Consider the following 6,000-nt stretch of genomic DNA (forward strand, 5'->3'; position numbering starts at 1 on the left):
TTCTGGTATCTCCCACACATGCACTTCTGACTGAGAGGCAGCAGGGGCTGCCCAAATTAGAGGCTCCACTCAACATTTGCTTTGGGGTTTTGGGGCTCCTTAAAGCTCTCCTGCATTTCGAGCTTGGCTCATTCAGCTGTGCACAGGGGTTTGGACTATGACCACCTTTTATCCCCCAAAGATCTTCCAGTATCAACACAGAATTAAACTGAAGCAGTGACCACCACCCTGCAGCAGATATTGCTCCACTGCAGCTGGTAGTGGAGGAGGCCACACACAGCACTGGAGCATCAGTCCCATCCCACCTCACCCTCAGCCCTTTTTACTCGTGGGGACTTACAGACACAGGATGATGGGTTACACCTCGCCTGCATGGTCCAGCTCAAACACATGCTCAACAGCACAGCTCAGCTACTTGGCATCAAAGCACTGGTGTTCAGAGCTGTAGTCTCTCCTCTTGCTCCTGCAATTGCACACCCAGTATTAGTTACCTGCTTTTAAACACACAGATGTGTGGTTACCTGAATTAAGCAGACATCCATGCAGCTCGCTGCATATTTTAGGGATGTGTTTTGTTGCCTAGCACTGTAGTTCACTGACAAGTTTCAGCTCAACTCCAGAGCAAACGAGCCGTCAGATAAGCCAGACCTGGCCAGAGCTGCAGTACTGGGCCACCAAAGCTATCTTGCAACAGGAGATGAAAAGTGCAAAGCTCCTGGTGCTGCTGGGATGTTGTCTGTCCTCGTGCTGTCACCCTCCAGGGTAACTATATATAAAGTACATATTAAAAAACTCATGAGGAATAGGAGTCACAGCCTAAGAGCAGCTGCAAAGGTCTTTGGGGATGCTTCTTTGGGGGTTCAGAAACTTGCTCCCAGCCTAGGTTTCTGGGCAAGCTCCAGCCTTCCCTATTGCAAACCAAGGGCTGCACTACCAGGGAAAGTAAACCTGAACTGGCTGTGTGTTGTGGAGAGCTCAAAGTATTTTAGTTGGTGTTTGCAAAGCCATTTAACTGGGATAGGTTCTGCTGCATGGTGGTGGCCAAATGTGTGTTGGGTCAGATTCAGACTCATTTGTTCTTGTGTCACAGGCATATTTTCCAGGTATTGAGCAGTGCTTTCCAAAGACGTACTAACTTGAAGAGCCATTTAAATATTAATTTTCCAGTTCAACTTGTATGCTGGGAAGGCTCTTCCAAGTACTCCAGGGTATAATTAGTTTCACAAAAAGCATCTTCCCACGAGGCACTTTGCTAGTGCTGACCATATTTCCCTTCCACATCTCCCCTCCTCCTCTCCAGCCTCTTAAAGCTTCACTGAATTGCTGCAGACAGCCTCCCGCAAAGGTTATCATTTTATGTTTAATAGGGGGGAAAAAGACAGTACAAGAGATTTACTGCAAATGGAAGCCATTACTGAAACAGTTATCAAATGAAAGAACAATATAATAATGTCTAGTCATAAAGATATGAGGAGTTGCCTGTCAGAAGCAAACACCCAACTTGTAAAATTAGGCTGGGCAGCTGCTGCAAGCTTTTGGCAGGCAGGACAAGACCCTTGAAACACATTAAAAACACCCACGTTTTGCAGCTATACAGGCTGCAAATCAAGCACCCAGACTGGGACCAGTCAGAGGGAGATGCATCAGCATCCCAAAGCCATGGAAGGTTCATGTGAAGCGGGGTGGGGGGGGGGTGGGGGGATGGGGGGGGAAAGGGTGTCAGCTCAGCACTATCCCAAGGGTCCCCAGAGTTTTAGTCAGGCTTTGGATGCATCCCAAAGCTAAACCGATTATCTCCAGCACAGTTGTTGCTCATTGAGGCTGCCAACCCCAACTTTAAGGTTAAATATTAACTAATAGTATACGGTGTTGAATTTTGTCTGCTCCTTGACATACAAGGTCAGGTAACACAGGCTGTGAAACTGCTGCTAGGAGACTCTGATTCCCAGTCCAGTATATTGGCACAGACAGTTTTCCTCATCTCTTCTATTTCTGCCCTTCTGCCAAGAGTTGGGGCAGAAAACCCTTTCAAGCTTAACCAAATGACTGTTAACCTTTCCAAGAAATAAACACATAGCCAAGTGGATACCAGTGTCTACCACAAGGGAGGAAAATATATTAGCAGAGGGATCTTCGACTTCTACCTGAGAGCCAACATCTCCTATCAAGGACTGCCTAGCCTCTCACTCCACAAACACCATACCCCAGTAACAGCACCTCACCTATTTCCCCCCCAAAATCACTTACTTTCAGCAGCACAGGCAGTTCTCACACGTTCTTTCCCACTAGACACATGCATTCTATGCGTCAAGGCAACCCTAGGACCCAGCTCCAAGTTTCCATTTCAAGAATCTGTGCTCCTCCTGCAGCCTTTTATAGCTGGAGCTTATCATCATTAGGCCCCGGGTGCAATAGTCCTAGGTGCCTTTTAACCTTCCTCGCCAGTCTCAGAAGGGCCAGTGATACCAGTGCAGCTACTGGTGCTGTTTCTGTTTTGTGTATACAGTGCCACTTGTTTTGGTGCTTGGATGTGAAAGTGTTGGCCACTGTAAAACAGTTTTAGAAATGGAAAAACATGTGATTGGGAGCCTTCCTAATGTTGGATGCTGAGCCTAGCTCGAATGCAGATAAAATCCCATCACAGCCTTGCCAGCAATACCTGCTTTTAAACAGCCTGCTGACTTTAGCCATAGCTTTAGAGCTTGAGAAGGAGCTGAAGCCCCTGGGGTGTCTGCAGGAATATCTGCTTTTCTGAAACACACCAGAATAAAGCATTTGATGTAAGCCAAGGATCCAGCACCCCCCCCCCCCCCCCCCCCCCCCCAAAGCTGCTGTTTGGGATTGTCTTTTGAAAGCAGAGCACAAGGGTTATTTCAAAGGGAGCCGTGATATCCCCAGAGACAGAAAGGCATGGAGGAAGGTTTCCCTTAACGTGAAATCTTGGCTCAACCATTCAAATTACAGAAAGGCAGCATCGCCTGACAGCTGCAGGTGAGAACCTTCTGCTTCCATCAGTAAAGAATATAAATAAGAGCCACATTTTTATTGTAGACAAAATCAAGGAACCACAGTCCATGGTCATGTTTTTCTTCCTAAGAGGATTGTCCATTGAAGAAGGGAAAGATGGAAAACCGAGGGTTTCTCTTTCAAGGCAGGTTGCAGCTTGTGGCTATGTCAGACCAGCGAGTTTCCTCCTGATTTTGGGAACACAAAGAATCATAAAACCTTTTCCACTGTGGAGGTGTGATGCCGATTTTCGGCTGTGCACCACCATGTGTTGGCACCATGCTGGACATGTGCAGCGCAGCTGCAGGCAAAACCCTTCCCAGTACATGGGTGCCCACATCCCAGTAAGCTGGTGGTGTGCCTATGCACTGGGGAGGCCAACAGATGACTCCAACAATTCTGCTCCACTGTTCAACTAGTCAAGCCTCCCACAATCTGTGGGTGTTAAAACCTACCTGAAAGTCCTCAGAGACTTCTATTAACTGGGACGGTCTCTGGTAGCAGGTGCTTGTGAGAAGTGATGAAAGAGGTGCAGAAGTTCCACTGGTTTCTGACTGGGCTGTCACCCCCGAGCAGGGGGAAGTGCTAACAGCGGATGAGTTTGCACAGGATTAACCTGCTTCTCAGCTCTGATGGTTGAAGAAGATGGTGTTTTAGTAGAAAAATGAGAAAGGAAAATGGTTATTCAATTTTACTACAAAACCCCAAGGCATGATGAGGAGTAGGATGTAAAAATGTTCGAGAAAATTAAACTGGCAATAGGGAAGGGCAGAGTGTTAATAACAGCAGCCTTAATCATCCTAACTTACAATGGGTGCACCCTGTAATAATTTTCACATATCATCCCAGTGATCACAACAGGTTTGACCTACTGCTTCTTAACTAAACTGCTGTAATTATTAACATGTCTGTATTATCAGGAGCTGACAGGAACAACATCTCAAGTCTGTTATTGTGGAGCAGAACATGTGGGGACAAATCTCACCCTTGGTAATTTTTTGTGCATGGATGATGGACCAGGTAGACGGTGTACAAGAAGATGATGCACACAGTATCTACACACACTGGGAGTGCACAGGCAGGGGGCATATATGAACCTTCACATCCTTTAGAGTGACTGAAGAGATCAAACACACATTGTTTCTGTTCCAGACAGATTACTTTTCCCCATCCATCCCTCTGCATGTTTTTTGATGACAGTGTATGAACAGGGTGGATAATCCAACCTCAGCTCCATGGGGAGAGCTGGTCACAGCGGTATTCACCAGCTTTGCCTCCTGCTGACTATGTATTTTTTAATCCTGTCCTTTCAGTGCCTGGAGGAAGAGGACCGACTCCCTCTGCTCCTTGCTTCTGCACAGCAGAGAGCATGGATTAGCCCTGAGTGAGGCATCTTGAGAGCTGCAACCATCTGGTTGTCATTAGTTTGATTTGATGGAAACGGACAAATGTAACAATTAGTATAGCAAAACCTCCTAATTTAAGAAAAAAATGAATAGAAAAAAGAAGATGGTGATTGAGGCTGGATGGGTTTTTAATTTTGTGCATGAATGAAAGAACACGTTAATTAAAATCCACAGTTTATTTGTTAGGCTTGTTTTGTAGCAAGCTGCTCCAAGGTCCCTGAACCTGCCTGACAGCTCATGTCTTTGTCACACAGCTCTTGAAATCCTCCACACTGGATTTCCCCCCACATTCCTCTCCTTCATCCCTCCACTCATCTCTGCTCCTGTATCTCCTTCCTGACAGCCCACAGCCCGGCACTGGAGGGTGGGTTGTTGCCTGCAATGGAAGCAGTGTGGGGACAGTAAGGTACAGGGAAGACCCTGGCATGGTGGGGTGTTTCAGGAATGTTATACTGAAGTGCCAGTGTTTCAGCTACAAGTGTTGTGAAAGCAAGAGGCATTCAGCCTTTGACATTAACCATCACTGGAGATGTCTGTGTTAGCAACTTAACTTTCAAGCTCAGTAGGTAGTCTAGAAGAAGCTTCAAATGGCAACTAAATATACTACATGATAACGACTCAAATTCCCTAAATGCAGAAGGAATGCCAGCAACAAATTTATTCCCTGATGGCAGAGGATGCTTTGACCCAATCTGGGAAACCACAGGATGGCAAAAGCTTTGGATGTGATGGTCCCATCGCTGCATAGGGGATGACAGTGCCACCAGCCTGCTGGGTCTCAGGGTGGCCGCCACTAGAGCAAGGCAGGCATAGCATCACTGCTGTAATAGTTCTTCCTCTGAAATATTTTTGTTCTGAATAAGTACTTGGCTTTAGGAAAGCTGGCTGACCAGCAGGTAGCCTGGTAAGCTGGAAAAGGGCACATCAGTACTAGCCAAACCCTGTGTGTTTCTAGGAGTCACAACTGAGAAGAACAGTCTTGTTTCATGAGTAAGTAATCGCTTGTAGGAAAGCTGTTTTCAGCATGGTCACATTAGAGAACTCACAGAGTCTGAAAATCCAGCACTCGTAAGAATTCCACTGTGACAAGTGCAAGACAATTATGGGAGGAAACTGGTTTTGGTGTGTGTTGTCCTCACATTTGTGCCTGCCCTAGTTCTGCTTGGCAAAACGCACATTCAGAGCTGATATGGTGCATGTTTGGGCATAAGTTACCCAAAAGTCTAACTGGAGGTATGCCCAAATGCTGCATTTTAACCTTCCCCCCGCTCCCCTCCAGGTTAGCTTTAGGAATTAAATATTTCAGCTTTTCCTTCTGAAACTACATTTTTTAAATCCATTTTATAATAAAACCTACAAAAAGACATTTAAAAGACCACATGGCAAAGAGGATTAAAGAACCTGAAAATGAAACCATGTTATGTTTTTTCTCCTCTATTCTCCTTTGGTTTAGCCAATGAACCAAATACTGCACACACACACCCCCCCCCCCATTATTCATACAGCTAAAACGAGTTGTATCAGCGTTCAAGAATTAAATGCAATTAAATATGTGTACGCAGCCTAACAGCAAGGTGATTTCTCTGTG

Source organism: Lathamus discolor, chromosome 5 (genome assembly GCF_037157495.1).
Source record: "Lathamus discolor isolate bLatDis1 chromosome 5, bLatDis1.hap1, whole genome shotgun sequence".
Lineage (NCBI taxonomy): Eukaryota > Metazoa > Chordata > Aves > Psittaciformes > Psittacidae > Lathamus > Lathamus discolor.